Source organism: Sipha flava, unplaced genomic scaffold, assembly GCF_003268045.1.
Source record: "Sipha flava isolate LNK unplaced genomic scaffold, YSA_version1 37_pilon_pilon, whole genome shotgun sequence".
Lineage (NCBI taxonomy): Eukaryota > Metazoa > Arthropoda > Insecta > Hemiptera > Aphididae > Sipha > Sipha flava.
This window is the reverse complement of record NW_020273087.1, coordinates 2,177,817-2,203,740: the sequence shown is the minus strand read 5'-3', so window position 1 is coordinate 2,203,740 and position 25,924 is coordinate 2,177,817. Positions and strand designations below refer to the sequence as shown.

Sequence of the window (25,924 nt, the reverse complement as noted above, 5' to 3'; positions counted from 1 at the left end):
GTACCGTATTTATAAAAAAAATTTATATTGTTAACAAAAAATGCATATTATAATATGGACTATCATACGACACGCACAAGTATGTAGATAGAGCCATAGAGGTATGACGGATGAAAGGCGTTTCTCCACACTTCGGAGACAATAAACCTGGCTTCGTTCAAGGATAACTGAAGATAGACTATCAGCATTATGTCTAATTAATGTATATCATAAAATAGATATTCTAGATCAAATAGATCATATTATTGATATTATTGCCAATTTTAAAAATGGACGACTTGAATTTGTGTTGTTTTCTTTTTGATATAAGATTTTGTAAAATTATAACTTGGCCCTCCCCCCTAATCAAGGCTCTGGAGCCGCACCTGAAGCGCAAATGCTCACCTGCAGTCAGATTTGGGCCGGAAAAACTGCCACGTCACAAAAACAACGAGAAATCGGATGTCTCTTTTAAGTCAAAAAAAGAGCCGCGTTATGAGCGGCGGAAAAAGACGTTCGCCGTTGCTACGAGAATAATTGATAAGACATTCGGACGAGTTTTGGCCGGCACGTTACGACGAGTTCGGTCACTTTGAACGGTCGATATTATACGGTTTTTAGGTTTTGAATCGTTTATACCCGTTCGCCGGATTATGACGGGACAGCGAACGGATCGGCGCTTGATATTTCCCGATAATACCACAGCGCTTTGGTTCATCGCGTGAAACGTAGACGCGAACGTTTTTCAGGTCAACGAAACGTTGGAACGATGTCGTTTACGGGAGATAATTTCTGTTTTATTGTCGAATGGTCGGTACACGCCGCGGTAGTCACCGAGTTGTTTTACAAACATCGAAGAAAATAATAATGCTTTAATATAGCCGCGCGCTCTGTATCTGCTGGACATCGAAGATCGCATCGGTCGGACTCATCACATGTCTCCCAGAACGTGTACACACTACGTAATGAGTTGTATACATGTGTGTGTGTGTGTGTGTGTGTGTGTGTGTGTGTGTGTGAGTACATTACACGATTACATTAAATGTTTAAGAAAATCGTATTACAACGGAGTCTCGCGTCTGTAATCGAGGAATTATTGTGTTCCCGGTGCGCCGTACGAGGGGAGGACACGGTAAACCCAGGATTAAACAACCAACGGTAACAGCGAGCCGAGTGGTTTGCCGTGACGGTTGCTATGCACGTGTTATCCGTCCCTTTATCTGTTGTACATCAGCAGCAAATCCTGCAATCACGTCGTGTCCGCGTGTAGCGCACACCGTTTATCGTAACATAACGATATACGAATATGTGTACACCGGGGCGCTACTCCTGCTTTATTTTAACGTCTCATTAAAACCGTTTACCCGCACATGGCGCGGCGGATACGTTTTGTGAATAATACTTAAAACCAACAAGACTTTCTCCGCGGTGTTCGCTCATTAGCATATAAATAAATCAAAAAGTGTTCGGATATGGTCGCGCGGAACATTTCACCGGCGGCTGATGCTGCGCTCCGCTCCACACCGTCCCCCGCGCGCGGTGGCACCAATGTGCGAACACATATATATATATATATATATATATATAATATGTGTACATTTATATTGTACTCTACCGCGCGATATTATTATACATACGAGACGGTTCGGTTATTAATAAAACAAATCCGACAGTACGCACTTGCGTGACGATTGTCACGGTTTTGTGTTGTTTTCTAAAGCGATATAGCATTCGTGCATAATATATTTATAAACCTATATTATTATAATGACCTTATACATATACACATATTGTGTGTGTGTGTATGTGTTTGCGTCTGCAGCGGCGAAGAACGCTTTGAAACAGGTACTAATACCTATGGCTATGAAAATAATAATAATAATAAATAAAACATAAAAATATTATATCTGTCTTGAAAATTATTTTTAATTCTAAGCACGGATAATATTATCGTGAATAGTAGGGGTACACACGGCTTTACTATTATACCGGATGGTGCACGACGAAAACATTACATTTTAGCGTATTCTTATCGTTAGGAGTATTAAGTACAGAACATTCTGTTAAAAACAATTTGAATATATACTAAAAAAAAAAAAAAAAATACTCGTCGAGTTCGTCGAGATGACGTTTACGTTTCCTGTACTTCAACCGTTATCGATTTCATCAGTAGAATCTGATTATGCTTTCCAAAAAAATATTGATTACCATATCGTTACTATAGTATTCACTGTTTCGTAAAATTTTTCCTTCATAAATGCTGATTTGATTTCTATCTATTTCGGCGCGTACTCGGTACTATTTCGTGTTTTATACTAAAAATGTAATATACCATTAGACGTCTAGACGCGTAAAATTGTACGTTTTCGGTAGCTTTCGACTGGTGAATTCATAGTGCAATTTTTTTTTTTTTATATATTTATTTATTCATATCGCCGTAATGCAATTAGAAACTATCCACAGACAGTTGCATTTGTTTTCCTAATTCTTATTAGCGAATCTATGTAGTATTAAATGACTACGAGTTGTCAGGTTATTATAATTTTTTAATAATTTATAATTGTTGTACATACGCGAAATTGAACACAACAAGCAAGTCCAAATCCACTAACAATTGATCGAGACTCGAAACAGTGTGGCCTTCGTAACGAAAACAAACACAATGTTTGGCGTTAACCAAAATGTTCACACGAATCCTTGCAGTAATAATTTTATTCTTAAATTTTTAATTGGATCTGTGTTGCGAAATACAGGTGGTGACCATTATAGTAAAGATACACGCCCAACCGACTGACTAACCATGGGCATAGCTGACATTTCAATTTCTTTTCAATGATTGATGTTTTCTTAATTCGGCCGTCCATTAAGTGAATTAAGAAAAACTTCCTCTTGAGCTGTGTGCGCGTACTTACATTGTATTATCATCATAATTATTATTGCGGTTATTTTTTTGTAAATGTGACTAGATGGAACACAAATGAATTCTCAAGAGGCCAAGGCTGTGACGCAAGGTTGTGTCGAAGTAGGACTTTTTTAGGCCAGATAAACATGCGTCAATTGACATTTTCATTGTAAGTTTCGAAACGCTTTTGGCGGTGTATTATTTCTATGCGCAATTAGGCTGTTGGAAATAACCCTTAACCCTTTTTTCGGGTTTTCAGTTATCATCAACATTAAACTCTGGGCGAAACCCTGTTTTCTCGGTCGCCCATTACTCGTCCATGATATTAGCATTGCAAATATTTTCTGAAATAAAAATATGAACCATATACACGTAATGTTGTCTTAGTCTTAGGCTACATAGAAGGTTGTATTCTTTGGCACCGAGGTCATTAAGTACACGAATATTTTTCCCAGATGTAATGCTGCATGACTAATGCAGTATATATACTATATAGGTTTATATAGGTACCCAGGCATTGGAACAGCGCGCGGACAATGATCAATCGTGACCAGAAAACCCATTGCCAACAAAAAGAAGAAAAAAAAAAAAGGAATAAAAAAATATATCAATTCTATGTTCGTATAAATGCGCATGCGCGCGTTTATATGTAGATAAACCGCACTATACACGTATATAAACCAGGTACGTGGAATATACTTACAATGTTGTATTATTATTATTATTTATATAGACGGCTGTGACACTAGCGAAAAATATTCACTAGATATGTGCGTCCGTTATTATAATATTACGTTTGTTTCGTTTATTCATTCACGCCCGTTTACCCTGGGCCGCGGCGGTTTTGTAGCGTTACACACCTGCCCGCTGCACCACGTTATAATTACGCTGTTCCTTTTACATACAATATGCACGTTTGCAATATTTCGTTTGCGCGGAGATTTAAAGGGATAGCGGTTCGAAGTCGGCGTTCTCGGGAAACGAATTTCTGATCCGACTTCGCCGCAGCCAAAACAAAATCACGTGTTCTTGGACCACTGTCCAAGTCGAAACAATGCAGAGTGTCGAAAGTATATGATATTATTGTGGTACGGCTTGATTTTTTTTTTTTTTTCACGTGTCACGTTTTCAGGACGTCCGCAGTCCGTAACATCGGTAACCACCGGATCCTGTGAACGTAATCACATACAGGTGTATACGATACCGTCGAGAATCTACGGGATGGTATATTACGTAGTTCGTAATAACACGCGCGTACTATCTCAAAAGAATTATTCTCTAAATGTCTCCGTACAATGTGATTTTAACTGCAGGTACGTGCAACAATGCGGTACGCTAATACGGATATACCATATACAAGTTATACCAATATTATGTACGAATGAACAATCGAGATTGAAAATCCAGATTACGACACATATCAAATATACACCCGAACTTGTAATATGTATAATTACTCTTGTACATATATAAATATTTATGTAGAACGTGCATGAACGGACGGTGCAAGAAACCGGAGAAAAATTATATACGGACGTATGTTGTACGCATTGTGGTCAAAAGCATGTGAAAATTAAAAACGCATATCGGAATTTCACGTAGAGTAGCTTGCATTAAATAGTGCGTGCACAACAAAGTCGCCTATTAGCTTCTGTAACTCATATGAATTAATTAGCGCTGAATTGTTCATGACCTAAAATGGGAATCACTGCAGCGCATGCACTTATATTTTAAAAAAGTACCACCTATGTTCACCGATATTGTCGTAATGGTTACGCAGGGCCGCCGTGAGGATAAGTTGACTCGGGCGGTCGCCTAGGGCGCCATTATTGTTTTTTTTTTACAATTTAGCACATAACGCCAGTAATATTATTTTTCTAATATAAAATACCTACAACTTTGTATTGAATTTTGATAATAATTATGGTTATTCCGTTTATATAACGAATATATAGAACGTATATATAGAAGTATATTTTAAGTATATTTACTGTCGTTTGGCGTAGAATGTTTTATTGTATATGTTGCTATAGTTCTCAAATATTTGTTATCGTTCAATCGGGATCGCGTCGAGTCGTCGTGACTCGTGACTAAAAAATTAGACAATAACAAATGATGTACAAGTTGAACATAATATATCATTTTTTCTAAGTTTAATGATATTACGGTTTGTTGTATGAAAAAGGCATTTTAGCCTCGGGCGTCATTTAGCTTTACGCCAGCCCTGTGGTTACGATCAGTCCGCGTCCTCTCGGTATTGACGTATAAAACTGTGGTCACTGTGACCAGCGGCTTCTCTAGATCGAAATTATAACTACTTCCTGCCGTCCCCGATCCTAAACTTCAAGCGATATTTGAAGATATCGAACAAGACAATTGTTAAGGTTCGATTATATGCTATCCCCAATATTCTAACGTGGTCGGTGCTCAAACTAACTTGTACATAAAACCAACCATTTCGAAGACACTCGATGGCTGAAATGTCGTTTAAAATAATTAGAAAAGGTCGCTGAGAACGTATTGTGCGTTTAAAAATGAAGAGTCACTTGGTTTTGTTTTCGTGTTCTGATTCGAGGAGTGCGCGCTAACGGAACCAAGAGACTCTTCACGATAATCTCGAGTACACTTTCGTCGTGGCGATAAGACAACTTTCATCTCCGATACTTCGGCTCACTTAATCGATCCGATATGTCTCGTATACGGACAGTCGGTTAGAAACGTCCTGCGAAAATGTTTTTAGGTGACTTGCTCAATTAGTTAACTTTTATATATGGTCGCCGCCACCGTCGTCCTGGTACACGGGTAAAGGACATCTGTGCGTAATCATTATCCCTCTCTCTCTGGCTATTACATTATTCACAGTACCACTGTAGTGCAGACTGACAAAGTTAAATGATGCTATTTTCCCTAATGGTTGTCTTGTACCATATTTGGCAACAATATGATATTGTGACAAATAACAAATGGGTTTCGACTCTATTCTGAGCATGCGCATATTGCCAACGGGTCGCAATGGTAATTATGTTTAGCAGTACCGTTTCTCTCAAAATGTATTCAGCAAATAAGGTCGGAAATGAAAATTTATACACTCCGATAAAGTTCACTGTCTCGTTAGATCTCCGGGCCTACGAGTAGTTTTAGTTTTCACCCGGACGGATTAATTACATTATTCCACGAAATCATAATCTTAAGATCCACGCTTTTATCTAAACATTATACGGTAAACATTTTTATGTTCTTCTATATCTATAAAACGTATCCCACCAATAAAAAATAAAAATCATAGTTCACTAGCAACACGCGAGTTTATAGACATTGCAGGATATGCCTACGCGAGGTCGTGACTACGAGTACTCTTATAATTACAATCCATAGTATAATCGTTTGGGTTATGATGTATTAGTTCCAACAGCAGGAGTTCCGATAAGTATCGATATAAGTAATAAAACGAACTTGTATAAATGATACACGTTAAACTTCATTTTTTATTCTAAGTAAAAACGCGTTACTGATTTTAGGACGATATAACAAATGATGAAAAAAATATTATTAAAATTAAAATCAAAACTTTATAATTGTTTTGTTTCCTGTTAGGTAGTTTTTTATACATTAATTATTCGACCTTATATCAACGAAACAATCCATATTATTTATCAATCATTAAACTATTAAAAAAAATTAATTTAATGGGAAAAAAATTATTCACAACACTATTTAATCATACATTTTTTATAAATATCGATTAATAATTACAATGTTTGTTTCCTTTTGGTCTTAAGACACAAGGACGTTGGTAACTCTTATGTAGTATTAGTTACTATAAAGAATATTATAGTTCTTATATTTTATCCTTATAGATCAAATATGAAATTGTTTAACTAAAGAATTTATTAGTTTTAGGCTTTAATTGAATATATAGTAAATTTGTGCAATTACTATTTGATAAAATAGTATTTAAAAATATATTTAACGTACCTTCCTCTCAAACGTCCATCTTTGATACCTAGGTCTGAGAAATATTTTGTATAACGATTCCATAAGTGTATTGAATAATATAATAAGTTTTTGAACTAAGATTTTGAAGATAGAAAAAAAAAATTCATAAAAACCTTCATTCTATCATCACAGTGAGTGCACTAGTGATCTCGTCAATTTCAGAAATATCCTGTATATTTATGTACATATATAACAAGAATATTATACTTATATTCAAAGAAAAAACTGCAGGTAGTTTGGTCTAACCGGTTTTACTATTGCACTCGCGAATATAATATGGTTAGTGAAAAAAAGTTACGTCCGACGCCCGCCATATTTTGGTGCTACGCTATGACAGGTATGCTGTGCCAATTTTGGATACACGTTGCATCGGTATAAACTGTGATAAGCATAGGTAGTAGATATTTTTCGATTTAAAAATCAACGTACATATTTGGTGGTAAAAAAAAAAAAAATTTAGTGTGTCAAATTTTGACCGCTTACCAGCAATGTACGATGACTGACAATCACGTTGATTGAACGTTTTTACGCTCGACGATTTGTTCCACATGACTCGGCGAGCTGAAAAAAAAAATTATAATGTAATACATTTTTTCCATGATTATTATTCCTTAGGAATAGATAGTTATTATAAAACGCGTAATTTCAACACACAATATAATACACGCTATGATCGATAGAACAATGATTATATCGGTGGCTGAGTTTTATGTTCCGTCAATTAATAAAGCTTACATATATACTATATACATATAATATGTCGAAAAGTATATAATATCCATGCTCATATTTAATATGCATGAAATCTGTAGAAATCGTTCGCACCGGATAGTTATTTTCGTACGCGTATTATATAAATTCAAATGTGCATAGTTTAAACTGTTGCAAGTTCAATTATGTTATTCTCACCGGGATGTTAAATAAACTACAATAAATATGAATAGTAATAATAACAACAATAATAAAGTAGTTGGCAACGCACCGGACTACCAGAGTGAAATATATGTTGAATTCATTTGTTTTCGAAAACAACATATAGTACGTACACGAGTATGCAAATCGGATGCGCTTTATTGTTTAGACATAGTCATTTTCAGCGGACCATGGACGAATATACAAAAATAAACAGAAAAAAATTACAAAAGTATTAATATAATTGTCACGGCGGATAAATAAATATATTTTATATGTTTTTCTTTCTAAATCACTTCTTTGAGTAGGTTTTCGACTGACCAATATTGCCACGGTAAATACTCTTATGCGTCTGATATAAGTAATAATGTAAATGCATATAGTGTAGATATTTTGTGTTTACATACTGCAGTTGCATCGTACTCTACCAGGCAAATAAATACTTTGAGAGTTCTTCGACGGATATAATACGTTTTATGACAATTCAATGATATTTGAAAACAAAAATAAAAATAAATCTTTGAAAATAAAATAATTGTTGTGCTCGCAATGCACTCGCATGTTATCTTAAGTATACTCGTATGTGTGTAGTACGTATTGACGTTGCATAGACACTTTCTAGGAGTTCGCTGTTCGCGTACATAATAAATCTCTACGTAGGACTTGTGTTGTTGATAAAATCGCTACAAGGTTGAGAACGCGCGTTTTCAACTCGGGTCACGAAGGGCAACGAAATCCAAACACGTAAATGCCAAATGTAACGCACCGCGCACTTCCATTCGGTTCGCCATACGGATAACCGATACTGCTGCCGCGGTTGGGGTCTGTCTATACGCAGTCGATTAGACAAACACCATCGTTATCATTTTGTTGTTATCAAAAATAAAATTTCTATCATAAATATAATTTTATCATCAATTATAAATTTATAATAAATGAATTACATTATTATATATGTTACAATGTAATATTAAGATATACCATCTTCACTCTTTACATGAAATGTGTGTTCCAATTCTAACTATTTTATTTTGTTTTCAGAATATATATTTTGAGCAGTAGAAAGTCTATTATAAATATGCTTGACAAATGGTTCAGGTCTTCCATGTAAAAATTTAGGTATAGCATCAGAAATTTTTTACACTCTCCAGTAAGTTTTAAAATTTTTAAATGGTATTTTTTTAATGATTCTGGTAAAAATTGATCAATTATGATTTCTATAGTACTATTTAGAGACCTGTCACTTGATAATTTTAAAATTATTAATTTTTGAAAATTCAATAAATAACTATCTAAACATTCATACTCATTTTAATAAATTACCTTCATATTTCACCGACTTTGCCGTAACATAGCCAAAACCTAATTCTGATAAACGTGTAATAGATAAATTTAAATCATTAGTTTCTCCTTGAAGAGAAATATTATTCACTATATTTGAATTATTTAGGATATGTTTCAGACTGTTATTACTAATATCTTCCATTTTAATAAAAATAACAATTTAAAAAATCGCACCAAAGATAATAAAATAATAAAATTAAAAAAAATGATTTAATCAAAAAACTAAGAGTTTCATTAAATATGTATGTATGTATGTCATATTGGTACAAATAATAATAAATTGAAACAACCCATTCATATCAAGTTATCTTCACTAATATAGTTATATATATTATTCTTTGTTTTTTGGTACACAGCTGCACTGACTACACAATAATTATTAAATCAACTAGGATAATCAAAAATGTTAGAAGTTTTTAAAAAGTATTTTAATTAAAAATTAACTACTACATAATAAGTTTACTTTAATGAAGATCTAACTGTCTATAATTTGACAATTTAAATAAGATAAACGGTTAATTAGTAAATTAATTGTAATGTATTGTTTAGGCACCTATATTACATTTTTAAATTCTTTATAGTACTACTGTTACTCAACTATTAATTTTAATCGCCGGCCGCATTAATGTTCTTATACTTACCTATTCTTATATTAAAATATTAAGTACGTCTAAATTATAAATAAATAAATACAGGGAAAACAATAAATGTTGAGAATAACTTGACTGCCTACATTATTTAACAATACAATTTTGAATTTATATCATAATATTACATTCTAACAAATAAAATAATGTAATTCATTTATTATAAATTTATAATTTATGATAGAATTATAATTATGATAACAATTTTATTTTTGATAATAACGGTGTTGGTCTAATCGACTTCGTATAGACAGGCCTCCGCGGTTGTTGTATACGTACGCCTGTGATTAATGTTTTATTTATTTTTTATTTTCGCTACTTTACGTGTGATAACGTTGTATAATATGTATGCGTCAGAGATGTTAGACGCGTGATTCATGATACCTATCTGTACGTAGGGCCGGCGAGAGGGTGGGGCAGGGAGGGCTAGAGCCCCGGGGCCGTATAATACGATATTTTTGTTGTACCAAAGCATGTAAAAGTGGTCATGTGCGTCTTGGTCGTACAATTGTAAAGAGAAGGGGGCCCTCAGAAGTTCTCACCGGCCCTGTCTATACGTGTATACTACACCTGTTACGCGAAAAATTAGACCCCTGCCGCCTTATCGTATGATCATCAAATCTGGTTTTATCATTGAATTGTCTAATTATCGCGTAGAGTACTGACAAAAATACCGGAGCGGGTTATACATTTGATTTGTATGATAATAGGATTTAAAATTTAAAATGTTAAGCTGTAAGATTTTACGTATTTCGAGATTTTCGGTTTTGTATTGATATTTATTCAGTTTTATTGTCATTTTTTTTTCACCAACACAATTAACTAATTTTTTATTTAATATAAGTATACATTTAAATTTAAATTGTAAAAAACAGTTTTGTGACTTCTTAAATCGTTTACTAAATAAACATAATTTTTTTTAAATCATCAAGAAAAGGATTAAAGTGGTTTTTAAATTATTTATTTGTTGTTGTTGTTGCTACTTATTATGTTTTTAGGGCATATTTTGGCGTGTATTTTAAGATTTTTTAGGTCATTCGGTGGCTCGTATTTCATTACTTTTTAGTGCATAAGACCCTAGTTAATAATCTTAATCTAATAATATTATTTATTGATAAAATGATTTTGTACAAAGATATCGAGCCTTATATGAATTTTATCGTGTGTTCGAGATTTTATATTTTATTTTTGTCAAACGCAACACGCGATGTAGTTTAACCGTCAAACCTAAATGTATACAGTACGCGCTAGACTATATTACATTATTATTATTATTATTATACTATTATATTATCTAGGTCAAACGCTCAAAATCTGACCACGTATGTACCGCGTATAGTTTCGTGTACCGGTTGCGGTGTAAGTATGATACGAGATCTCGGAGTATGTATAGTCGCGTTGCACGACTACTATTAGGAGACCGCAAAAATAAAAGACAAAAAATCACGATGTTCGACAAGTAGTCCGGGTGACAGGTGGGAGATATTTCAACGGTTTACCGACGTGGAATTCGAATAACCTGCGGTCGTATACGCACGCACAGTAGATTCGTATAACGTGATTATAAATATTTTTCAAATACAATAAATATTAAGCTTTGAGAGTAAAATTACATGTACGGTGTACAAATATGTATATAATATAACGTAGTGTAATTCGCCTCCGGTAGGGAACACTGTACAGCCCTAACAAAACAATTTATATATTTATATAATCTATAATATCAATCGTTTATATAAATATTATCCCGAGGCCGGAGAAACTGAGTCCAACGAGTAAGAAACGATGTCAAAATTATACATCGTGGACATTATGAGTCAGTGTTCCGGTTTTTGTTTCATGTATTAATTCATGTTGAACATTTATCCCCGTGTGTATGTTTAATCCCGATTCGTTATGAATTACAAAACGAAGTGTGAATTTGTGATTATGTTTGTACTCAAACCATTATTAACGCTGCGAGTGTATATTCGTGAATACTTTTCGACAGGTTGCTGGTTTTATCTCAGAACAGATCAAAGATTTTCGATCAACAAATTTTCCAACGGTACTATTTCGGTCGACCCACTCATTTTAATCACTTTCTATACGTTGCAGTAAGAAGTATTATAATGGTGCGTATAATAAGTATACACTATTTATATATACGGGACTCCGCGATACTCGCATTCCGCTGTAGAAGAAATCTTATAGTTCTTATAAACTAATGTCTTTGTAAATCATTTTTATCGACATATTCTATTAAAAACTGAAGTACAACAGACCTTATAACTTTTTCAGGTATAAATTATAAAATAATGTTCTATAATTTTTACAAGTACACGCGTAAGTTATATTTACAAATAAATTAAAGATGTAACAATTTTTTTCAGTTATGGAAATAATTCATTAGAAATTGACTTTTGTTTTATTTGTTAATACTGTCTACTATGACTGAATTAATCATAATATATTACTAACGTTATTAAAGTAAACTATATGGCTAGATTGTATCTGTACTTGAGACTTGTACATCATATTCAGATAAATTAAGTTCAGTGCAATATGAATGTTAAAGTGAAAATGGTTTCTGCTTAAATGGTTTGTAAAACTTTCTAATTATAATTTTAAATTAAAATTATATTATTATATGCACTCGTAAAATACACGCCACTACAGTGGATGTATGGAACATACATACATACATACAGTATGGAAAATTAATAAAAAACTGACTATGTTATCATATAATTAATCATATTCAAATTTTACTCTTTGAATTGCACTGTATTGAAATTTGAAGTACATCATTAGGGCGTACGTTAGCCAACGCCCAAATCGTGGTTAGGAAGATGTGGTTTGTTCGTATGGTGTCGAATTAATAAGTGAATTCATGGTAAAAATATTTTAACTCAACGCTCAGAAAAATTAGCATTTTAGCACATTATGACGGATGATCACATCGTGTGGAAAATGCGATTGGATTTTTAGCAATATAAAGCTAAACGTATGTAAATTCTCAGGATCATAAAAATGTATGTTTAATATTTATTACAAATTACTAAGAGATTAAAAACATCATTATATGTTGACCTAGATATTATTTATTTTTGCGGAGGTTATTGATTGGCGGCATGTGTGAAAATATTTCTTAATTGAATTTATAAAAAACTCAATTCGTACCTGTTGTATTACTTTAAACGCGACTAAAAAATGATTTTCTAAAATGCAATTGACTTAATGTTATTTAAATATATACTTATTTAATTACAATAATATAGATGTAATCGGATTATAATTCATGATCCGTATTTAAATTATAAAGCGTATTTTAGATACGGATGAATGAAAATAATGATGTTTTTTACATAATACTAGTATATTAACAAAATAATATAAACGAACAAATCGTACAACCGTAGTGTTATCCTAATGTTACTTATGTTAAAAATATTAACCCGTATATTTGTAATAAATAAAATGTAGTCACTGTTGATTTTGAATTAAAAACATATATTATCTTATGTTTTGAAAAGTTGCAAAGGGTATAATAAATTAAATTATTATTCAACGTATAGGTTAACACGGATACGCGTTATTTAACGGTATATAACGTGTAGTAATTATTAGATGTTTCATTTTAATTAAAAGTAAGAAACTCAGAAATATACAATCAGAACGTCGAGATTGTACAGTTTATTTATTTTTTTTTTTATGAATCAACTATATTAAAAATTTCAAAGGAAAAACTAATTACATCTATCAGATCTATCAGATGAAATTCGACGGTGTAGGTTTTGCTGCAGTAATTATTTAATTCATCAGAAATTCATGGTATACCTAGACATATTGTAAAGTATATGCAAGTACAATAATTATGACCAGTGCTTTATACCTCGAAAAATACATTTTAAAATCGCTTTAGACAGTTTTAAAATTTAATTTAATTAATTTAAGTTTCTGTTTACAGATTATCAACGAGTTTTAATTATTTTTTTGAAATCTAATCTTAAGAATTATAAGATAGCTATTGCAATGGTCGTTTGTTGAGATGGAAGCATAAAAGTTTTAGCAATATTATATGGATGATCATATATATATATATATATTCGTACCTAATTTTATTGTATCTGTTTCATTACACAATTTTATATATATTTATATTGTTTTGTAAATGGAATTTTTTCATCAATAAAGAAGATTGAAGCTCCCCCAAATTTTTTACTCTAATTGCGCCTATGATCCAAAATTAATATCCAACAAATCAATATTAAGCCTACATTTAAAGAAATTCTACAAATATTGACTTATTTAAAGGTTATTACGTTATATAACCAAATATTTCTGACGTCTATTATAAGAATAAATCAGTTTCCGAACCCTCCATTTATGTTAGATAAATTAATGACATCAAAAGATCAAGGAACAACACATGAGACTTATTCTTTAGAACGAACAAAATACAGTGATTGTAATTATATTGTTATTATATTGTAGTTATTAAACTAATAAAATGGTATGATAACAATCCTATATATTTATGTTCTAACTCAGTTGCTTCTGGAAATGAAGATCGAGTGCAACGTTGAGACGAAACAAAAAACCTTGTAAACAAGTATACCGTCCAGAAGTTATAAAGTTGTACAACGATAGTATGCTTGGTGTAGACAAAATACAATATGATTTTATCGAATATTTATCAAATCAAAAAAATTGACCTTTAAATTTAAACGTTTAATTTTTACGGTTTTGACTTAGCAATATGTAAATCAAGGTTAAAATATTCAAAGAACTGAGGCTTATTATAAGTCGAAAAAAAAAGAAAAAGAATGGATCTTTTAGAGTTCAGAATGCGATTAGTAAATAACCTATGATTTCTTATGGGAAGAAGAGACGTAAAACGACTACAAGGAAGATCTAAAAATATACCGGAAACTCTATCACCTCCCTTCAGCAAAAAAACAAGGACCCCTGAACAAATTCCTTATGAAGAAACATACAGGGATAATGTAGGGCATTTTCCCATGTACAAAGACCAAAAACTCAGATGTAAGAAAAAAGGTTATGGTGTTCAAACTATATACAATATGCATTTATATTTTGTAATCCAGAAAAAAAAACTATTTTTACTCTTTTTGTGATGTATAAAAATTAATATACGTGAATAAACTTGATGTTTTGACACAAAAATTAGTTGATAAATTATAATTTTGTTTATTAAAAAAGTAATAATTATAATATAGGTACGTATAATATATTATATGATAATTATATTTCAATTGTTTTTCGTTGTGGACATTCAGCTAATAATGAATATATGATTTTCAGAGAAGTTAAAGGGTATAACAAATACAACGCTCTAGGTAATCAAAGTGTCTGCCGGCCGAGTACAATACGAGACGAGACACTATCGTTAAAATATTTGAGCATTAAATTATTAAAGGACGTGTGAATTATTACGTAAAAATCTGAGAAGCGAACCGGAATGTTGCACGCGGGGAGAAATTAATAATTTTTCGACTCGTCTTTTTCGTATCGTTGCTTAGCCTTCGGAAGCACACGTACCGGACGGAAACTGCGCGAGACGACGGCAAGAACCACCCTTCATCGTTGTTGTGAACTAACACGGGTAATACTTTCGCTGTGTCCTTCGTGCACGCGGAAAACTCTCGCGGCAATCGACTACAATGGTTTTATTTCGCAATTTTCGTTATGCGTTTCCGCGTGCGTATCGTATCGTTTTTGACATTACGGACGTACCGCGAATGTCGTTTCCATTTCACAAGCACACGTATGCACGTAATACGTTTCATATCGTGCGATGACGACGATAACGACGGTGGCGGTGATGATGATAGTAACGATAATAGTATAACACATCGTATTCATTGTCCGCTAGGTTCGCGCCCTTCCCCTCGTCTATTACGCCGCTGTACGGCTAAACTCCCATGGAACCTGTTGCGGGCAAAGGAACAAGCGACGAGTAACGTTGGTAAGGGGCGGGGGCGACGAGAAGAGCATTCGGTTGTTGTTATTATTTTATCACACACACACGCGCGTGCGCGCGCGCGAGTAGAGCCACGCGACGTGCGGACGGTGCAAGTGGAAAGAACGAAAGAAAGAAAGAAAGAAAAATAATATAAAAAAAAAAAAAATTAAAAAACACGTTTATTATTTATTTTTTTATGCTCTTGCCGCGTCGAGATTCTCCGTGTGTACCAGAGCGTGTACGTCGGCCGCGGTCGAGTACGGACCGTGACGGTGCTGCGCGGCGACGTCGGCGGGGGGACGCGGACGATGACGGCACGTCCCGTTACCACCGGCGCGGCCGACGAGGCTCACCGGTCGCCGCCGAACGCGGATTCTCTCTGCTTTTTTAAACGCGCGCGCCCGCCACCGCGTATGCGCACCCGCACACGAGGCTACGGTGTTTTATTTCTCCTTTGTACAAGATCCTTTTAAATTCTGTTTTTTTATTTTTTTTTTTTTTATTTTCACGATCATTATTTTCCCTCGAGTGGTCGCCGTAACGACCGCGTTCGCCCAAGGACGTCGTGGTGGCGCATCGCACACCTACACAATATTTTTTACGTGTACACAAACCGTAAACGGATAACACATACAATGGTGACGCATGCACAACGCAGGGCACGTGAATCGAAGTATTCGATGTAGATTTTCCGTGGAGGCGACGCGCGGCGACGTACGTTTATTGTTTTTTTTTTTTTTGTTTTCTTTCTCGTGCACGGAAAAACGTACCGTTATGCGCTTCGTCGGTCCAAGGACGTACGCGCGTTCGGTTATGACCACGGTCGTGGTCGTCGGCCCAGTGCGCGTGGTCGGCGTCGTCGCCGTTGCTGCAGCAGCAACAGGGACATTGTTGTAATTTTATACACTATGGTCGGCGCGCGCATCCGGCCCGAGCACGTTGACCCGGCCCGAAAAAAGAAAACACGAAAACCACGTCTCGCTCTTAACACATCATCATCATCATCGTATTATTATTATTATTCGGTTACTCGTCGTTGTGTTGTGTATATGCATACACCGGTGTAATAATATAATTTTGTAACGACGATAATTATATCGTTTCGATTTAGGAAAAAAATGGAAATCACACACACACACACACACACACAATAAAATACAGACGGTAAATTATACGGGATTAGAATAATTCGTACGTATTATCGATTTCGTCTCGGTCGGCGAGATCTACGAACAAAAGGCTTCGAGAAATCATCGTTGCGGACTAGACGACCGTTGCTTTTGTTTTTCGCGCTCAAACGCACCACACGGTCGATCGATTTATCGTTTTCGTGATATATTTCCATACGTGTACCCGTCGTGCGCGTGCAGTCGCGGAACGTAGAAAAAATACTAGCGACGCGGTCCCCGGTTTAATGGGCCGCTCGCGCGACCTTAATTGCCGTCCCGATCCGTGCTCAACGCCCGCTCGACAATGCACGTTTTGCGCCCGCACAGCTCCTGCGTCGCGTACGTGGTCGGGTGTTCCGTTCTGTAGTACCGGAACCGTCTCCGGCCGGGCGGAATTATTACGTTTCGCGGTCGCCGTCGATACCGTTTCTCAGCGCGCACGGGATTACTACTACGGGTTCGCGGACGTTCCAGGGCGAAACGTCGCCGCGCGAAGTGAATCCGGACCGTCGTCCGTCGTCCGTCCCGACGGAATGCCACGGAAACGATCGACGCACGATGTTTCTCGTAGCCTTGACGTGTTGTTGAGAAATTCGGGAAAAAGAGTTGAACGCCCTTGGCGAGACCGATTTGAGTCGGGGACGCAACTACGAAAACAGCCTACAACCTAGGACACGGTAAATAATATAACACGGAATACGTATACTCACAAGAATATTTCAAGAAAAAAATGAATATATTTACGATAGTACGCGCATTACACGGTTGAAATGTGCCTCGAACGCAATTATGCTAGTCCATGGTAGTACGATTCAAATTAAAATACAAATAAATAAAGGCAAATACGAATAACTATATATATATATATATATATATAGTGATGATTAATATAAGATTTTTATTTGAGGGTCAGTTATAATAATAAAAAAAAAAAAAAAAAAAATATTATTCTCAGCAAGTAAATCAAATAATGTAAAAGACGTAGAGTGCGTTGCACTGCCCAAATTCGTCTTCTCATCTCTCGTATTATAATTATACCAATGTATTATGTACAATATAATATATTATTTACACAATCGACGGTAAAAAGGCTTTAATTGTGGTCGTCGTTATAAAAGAACTAAAGGATGACGCACGACGGCATAGACATATCACTACGCTGTGGTATTCTCGTTACTGGGCAAAACACATTACTGTAATGGTGTTAATCCGAATATAATATCTTTTAAATACGTACGTTTTATTACTGCCGATACGTTTAACTCTCGCGCAACACGCGAACTGTGTTTGGAATTCGATATTATTATTTATTATACACTAGAATGACACGCGTGTGCAATAAATCATGACTTGTTAAGATTTCGTACTGATATTTATTTATTTTTTTGTATAGAAAACCGATTATATAAATGAATTCCAAACGTGTTGAACTCGACAATTTATGCTTACCTACTTATATATTGGCAGTTCGTGAAATTATTAACACAATAAACGTAATATTGTTACAAATCATTTCCCGTACGATTGTTTATATTATATAGGTGTACAATATAATGCATTTCCTAACACGAAAATATGTGTTTACAGTTCACATTGAGAAAACTCGAGATATCGACGGTAGGAGCCTGAGTGACGCGTGTGTCGGTCTTCTTCGGTCGGTTAACGGAACAGGGGCAGCGTGAAATCCGGATTCATATCCTTGAACCGGAATCAAGGACAGCGATGAGAACCGTCCGAATGACGATTTGGAAATATTATAAATCGAGATTGGGCGTGGGTCGGATGCCAGCTACTAGGAAGAAGAATGGAGGGAGAGGAGGAGAACAAAACCAAAATGAAGTCTTACTTGAGGACAGTGACGAGTAGTCGAAGTACAATACGTATAACCGTCTCGTAATTGATTTCACTCCCGCGGTCTCAAGTCTTGTGAACTATTCAGTGTGGGATAATCGAGAATACGGTTTTTTCTATTCTCTTTCAAATAATATAGTAGTTCATTTATGACAGTGTTACAAATCACACACACACACATTCACACGTGATACACAATTATCATAATATACGATTACAATATGTTTGAAAAACATTAACCTATAGGTAGTGGGTGTATTTACTGGATATCGCGGATTCGATTGTAAATAGTTCGCAGAAACGTTTTAAAACGTTCATGGAAATCTAAGTACGGTGCGAAGCCGTTATAAAGACAAAACGCTTAACATGTGTACCGTAACGAGTTTTAAGAACGCGTTCGGTGGTTATGAACACGTTTATTGTATTATAGATACGTGCACCAGCTGTACACGACCGGGGTACACGCTCGCGCATTACGGGCAATACTGGTACAACGCAAGCGACGTTATTTCGTAAACAATTTCCGACCACCGGACTCCTGTATGATAGTACGTAATACGCGTAGTTATAATTTTTATGCTATCCGTGGAATTTTCGGGAGAAAATGTAAAATATACGATCGAAAAAAGAAATAAAAGAAACGTTCGACGCGCGTTCGTGATTACGACGTCGTTTTCAACGCGCGATCGTTCGTAATACGTTTTTGCGGAGGAAATTGCACGTATCGTAGTCGCGGCGGTGTCGGTAAATTATTCCACGGGCACGTTATTAATTTTTTTTTTTTTTCCGTTACGACCCCAAACAATCTAAATCTCGCATATGGCATCCGTATGAAGTTTCTCTCGACGAGAATCGTGACGCGTTGTTGCGGGTTGCCCGGGAACCGGATCGTAGAACATATAAAGGATGTACCTACCACAAACACCGCGCACGCATTTATAATATTATTATTATTATAATTATTATCGTATCATATTGTGCACGTCGAACGTACCTGTATTGTACGTACGCACACTGCACCAAGTGCACGTGTACACGCATATGCGTACGTATGTGTGCACACTGTATGTTGTACGCTATATTTGGGTGTGGAAAATTTCCTCCAAATAAAATTTCACAGTCCAACCAGTTGAAAACAAAAATTATACCTAATTTTAAAAAACAATTTATATTTTTATTGTATAATCGTAACTCTTTAATTTTTTTTACAAAATTAATGAAATAAATGAATAGTATAAACGGTACTGTGTAACATGAACGAATTGAAACTAATAATTCCTAAAACACTGATAATATGAGCTTGTAAAATTAAAATTTTATCGGGTAAAAGCAGACCTGAAATTTTTTCTAAAATTTCGCGGGAGGCTGAGGCCTCCTCAGACCCTCCCATAAACCCACCCCAGCTGTGTATACGTTTACTTATCGCGTTCGAGTGCACGCCGGTCGCGAGATAGTTGCTGCGAACGTTGTGAGTTCAAACGGCAAACACGACGGGTGAAACGGCGCGCGGGAAAATATCGGCCGGACGGTAATCGGATCTCCGAACGTTTCGCAGTCGATCGGTCAACATCGTGAACCATCTCCGGCAACGGTCCACATCAGCTATCGCGATATTCCCACAATATGACGATGAGACGGTGGTGGTGGTGATTGCAAACCACATCGTTCGCGGCTCTGCGGGCGACGGGCGTCGGTCGACTAGGTCGTGTTGCATGCTAATTGACCCCTTCCCCCCTGTGTAACGATATTCTGCGAATAATGAAAATTTAATATTTATACGTTACAAATGGTCAGTTCCCCACTAAAACCTCTCCCACCCCTAACAAATGCAATACGTTCGGGGGCGAACACTTGTGTGCACTAACGTGTACATGTAACGTTTAAATGAACTGTGTACACGACGAGTGTTACGTAAAAATAACCGATTTCGAATTACGTCAGTATATTACACGAAACCGGATTTATACGTTTTTGAAAAGAAAATGCATAGTAATACGAGATTATTAACTGTCGATACATTTCAGAGATTAAACGCGTTTTATAATACATTACGGCGCGTAAAATAAACGTTGTACCCTTACGTATACATTTCTGCTGACAGAATTGCGAATGAAACTAGAAAAAAATAAAAAACAAATGTATTTCTTGTAAGATAGGTCACTGGTTCGGAGAAGTGAAATGTCCAGGAAATCAATTAATTAGACACAATTAAAACGTTTACAGCCATACTGGTCATCGGTTTTTTTTTTTTTTTATCATTAAAGGACGAATCGAAAAACAGAAGTGTTTACGGAACGTATTATTAATAACGCAGTAATTACTGTCTAACAAATTATGACAGGTCATTGGAGAGAGAGAGCATCGATTACTGTAATCATCGTTTGTTAATCGCTACAGATATGGTAATTTTTTTAATCTTATATTTTCTTTATGTTGACCGTTATCAACACTTTAATGGTAATATTAACGTGGTTTAAACAAATGCATGTATTTTTACTCGTGAAATTACGTGAAAGCGGTTTCAAAGTTAGCGGACAACCTACGGAACGTTAAAATCGGGCTGACACGTGTCGGCAACGGTCGGGTTGATTGAACCGTCGGCTCCGGGCGATCCGACGACTGTTGACCGGTGCCGGAGTAGGCTTGGCGTACACGGACAGCAACGGGGTGCCGAACGCGTGCGATCCGGATCCCGGCAATCGGTCCGAGCACCGTCAACAGACGCAGGAGCAGCAACCGCCATGGCGGTTGCAGGAGATTTTACGGTCGCGGTTATTGGTTTACCCTAAAATAGAGTCACAAAGGAGAAGGAAAAATCCTCTCGTCGTTCTTGTTGATTTTTCGCTCAATCGAACCTGGAACTTTTCGTTTTCGACCGAAACGTAACGAACGTGTCGTACGCGAGCGCATAAATACGTTACAATATATTCTCATTGTGCATCGTAGATCGTAGTGCTGCGCGATCGGTCTCGTCGACAAAAAAAAAAAAAAAAAAAAAAAAACCGTAATAAACCGTCGCCACCGCGTTTCGCTCTATAAATTCTTCATGCACGATTCTCGGAACCGGCTTGCATTAAAAATGTAAACCGTAACGTGTCATTGTATGTATATATTCTAATAACGTTTATACGTGTGTATGTGTATGCACCGCGCGCGCAACACAAACGAACACGTAGATGTATTGTGTAGTTGTGTCGATTGTCGACGACATGAGACGAGAGTCGTCCGACCGAAATGAGATGACGGCCAGGACCGCGGTTCATGGTCGACTCGTCTGTCCCGCGCGGTCGTAAAGCTTCGGCGGCGCGACGAACGCGAACGGCCGTAAAACGGAACGGTACGACGAGCGACGATTCAACGTTTGGACACGACCGCCGCCGAAAGTCGGCGTTTCCGTCAAAGGTCGGAAGCTTACGAGTGCAGTCCAGTATCCGGTCTTGGATTACCGTTCTCTACTCCTGTCCACCACCTAACCTTGCGCGCTTACTGCGAGACGGCAGGATCATAGCTGCGATCACGTCATCCGTTCTCTTCCTCTACTTCCTTTTCGTGCTGATTTTTCGAGTCGAACCAAGTTTTCAAGCGTGTAAAAATGTACGCGCAGATGTACACCGGAGGGAAGTAGTATGCGTCCAACGCTCCGACACGGATCAAACGTTGTAGCCGCGCATTCGCGATTCAAACGTTGGTTCCGATGTTCAGCCAACGTTTGCACGTCAACGAACTCCTTAACAACGGACGGGTGTCCGCTGCACGGGTGCGTTTACCTTCGGGTAGTCGTGTCGTTCGAATGTCGTCTCGATACGCGATGTGCACCCGTCAACGGTATAACGTACGACAATCGTATGCTCTTCTCTCTGCTCTCCGTTAACCATCAGCAGCAAGCGGTTTCTCGGGGAAATTCATGAATATTGTACGCGACGATCTCGAGCGCACATGTGCGGCTGGTCTTCCGTCGTTTTTGTTCGGCGGTGTAATCACCGTGCAACGATATTTTATTCGACCAGGATGGTTGAAGTGAACGATGTGAATACGTTTTCCGCGACCGGTATCCTACTCAAACGGTTATCAATCGAGTAACCATTGTTTTTTCCGGTTCGATTTCAAATTTTCTTCAAACAGCAGTGAGGAATTCCAAAAAAATGTCCGTAGCGTCTTATTCGAATCCGTTTTGTGATCCGAAAAGAGGTTGCGCGAAACGTTCGAAGCAGATCTTGTCTCTCGGAAATCGTTTGCCGGAGAGTAAATCGCTGTTGGACAATCAGCGCATTCCTCGTTTCGTCCATTGGGATTTAAAAAAAAAAAAAAAATTGGTACCAACGCGTTGTCGACGTACGTGCGAATTTTCCACCGCATGCTGCCGCTGTCACAACACACTGTACGTCAAGCGTACTTGACGCATTTCGACGTATCCCTATCGGTGCCGTTTATCATCGATACGCGCGCGATGGGTGTCCTCCGAGGAGATGGATCGAAAACGAATTGCCGTCGGAACGCGTGTCTGGCTCACGTGCGTGCATATATTGTGTTGATTGTTTGGCACGCAGGACCGTGTCATCGCGGAAGAACAACGCTCTGAACAAAAGCAGCGACGGAGTGACGCGGGCAAAACGATTCATTGTTTCGGAGCGCATCGTAACGGAGCACGTTACAATAACGTAACACCATTACGGTTTGCGTAACACGGCTGCGCAACCGGTGAGCTCCGACCGGCGACCGCGGAGGTGTTTTCGCGGACTAGACGCGTTCACAGCGGCGTTTGTTTTCTTTCAATTTAACAGGACACCCCGTGTACCTGCAGGTTGTAATTTACTGTCGTCGCGACTTTTTTACTATTTCACGGTCCTTACAACAGGACTGCGCGGTGTAGAGGGTACGGCGTTAAAGAGACACTTAAATCGCACGAATCGCATCACAACGCAAATCTTCGTATTATGATTGGCAACACCCTGGATATAATTTACATATTTACATATTATATGTGTGTGTATACTCGTATAGTGACTTCATATCGCGTGTCGCTTACGGCGAAGTACGTTATAAAATATATTCGGACGTTTGCTCGTAAACCCGCAGTCATACCTAATACATCGTTGACCTATATACTATGTGCTTATATTTTTGTGTGTACGGTTTCACCTCCGCACTCGTATTATTATCGGGCGATCAATTAGATGTTTATTTTTTTTTATTTTACAGTTATTAACTCAATATGTCGTTCACGGCGTTCATAACATCGCCGGTCCAGCTGCGACGGGACGTGAAGGATGATGCGCAACCGGTAGATTATATTGCTATACTGCATTATAAGATGTAAGCGCAGACCGGTTATGTATTTCTAAAAAATAATACGAAAAAACATGTACACCACCACGTGATAAATCATCATTGCTCGTACACCCCATAATTACTAGATCTATTAAAGGCGTCTAGTACACGTCGATTTGCTAATGAGAAAAAAATTGACAGCAAGTTGACTAGAAAGTGTGGGTAAACCTCAACACTGCCTCCGCAGAAGAACAATTTTCGACACGCCGATATAGGTTCGTTTTCTCCTTACATCAACATTTTCATAATTACACGGGATTACAGAACTAGAAGCATCACTAAAATAGTAGTTATTTAAAATACTATTATGGCTACTGTACTAAATAATAATTTAGTGATATACTAAAATTAATTATAGTAATTAATTTAAAAAAAAAAAATGGAATATTTTTATTTCGTTACTAAACGAAACGGCTATTATTATTTGTCCAAGTAAATCGTTATTATAATTTATTAAAAAGTAATAAAATAACACATTTTATTGTAACCTATTATTTCGTAAATATATTTTCTTAATGATTAAAAAATATTTGACTTTATTTTTATACCACGAGATTTTACACTTCTAATACAATAATTTATTTGTATTATATATATATATATATATATATATATATATATATATATATATACTTATAATTACGGTTCTATTGAAAAGTGTTTCCAATACGAATTTACAATAATAATAACAAGATTATGTTTTTCATTCGAAATTAATTAAATTAAGATTGTTCACACGTTAGTATAATATTTTGTAATCAAACCGCCAATACAATCACAATTAATGGAAATAATAATGTTTCATTCTTTATTTACGTATATAATCGTTTATGGGAACGTTTCGCGTACAAGTCCATTAAGTATTGTCGCCGTTCAATAATCTTGTACGTGTTACGGCTATACCCGGCTTATTGATGACTTTGGTTAGTAAAAAAATAAAAATTGTACGTAATTCATGAGTGTGCAGTTTGTAGTATGCGTATAAGTTTTAATACATGTTTAAAATTGTTGATTAATGGACAAATTGAGCTTTTATTAGATATCGAATTACAATAATTGGCATTGGCACAGAACTGGAATTAATTATCATTGTGGTTATCGATATCGTTACTGTGGTTTTGCGATTTTTATACACTCCAACGAATGTTTGCATATTATTTTACAATTGAATCGTTTCATTGAATCTTTGGTCTAAAGAGATGGAGTACGGGTGGAGAGAGAGAAAGGGAGTTTTCAATTAATTTTCTCTACAAGTATAAAACGGCCGATCCGATATCATTTGTAAAAAAAATCACGTATATAATGTCTGTGGTATGAAAAATATAAAACGTTTAAATGGAACTAGAAAAATGATATTAATAAGTAATAACACGAGAGTCGTTAGAAATACGACATTATATATAAAATGTAATACATCGATTGTATAAATCGATTCACGAGTGGATGATAGATAGATAGATTGAAATCCGTTGGAAAAATTACGATTACAAAAATATATCACTGTAGTACGAGTACATACAAATAAAAATATATTCGTTTATACTTGGTACACGTATCATAGGACACAACTTATTGAGCTTTTAGTCGTTTATAGTATTTCAAGAATAATGTTTACTTAATTTAAAGGGGAGTGTTCAAATTTCCATACGTTAAAATGACGAAAGACTTTAACGAAGGTATGGAAAGTTGTATATTCACTGTGTGGTTCAACTTTTTTGATGATTTGAAATGTTTATGGTGTATATTATATTTTTAAAACATTAGGTCATTATAATTGATCACGTTTTTTTGGCAAAGTCTATACATTTTCTTTAATGATACCTACTTG

At 36.1% G+C, this 25,924-nt stretch overlaps 1 protein-coding gene across 1 annotated transcript in view; it reads right to left on the bottom strand.

Annotated features, from left to right (window-relative positions):
- The window catches only part of LOC112688229 (myosin-G heavy chain-like), a 65,149-nt gene that overhangs the window by 21,395 nt on the left and 17,830 nt on the right, over positions 1 to 25,924 (bottom strand). The window contains exon 2 of the mRNA XM_025561327.1: positions 7,361 to 7,438. The gene's annotated coding sequence lies outside the window, so the exon portion shown is untranslated. The remainder of the gene's footprint in view (positions 1 to 7,360; positions 7,439 to 25,924) is intronic.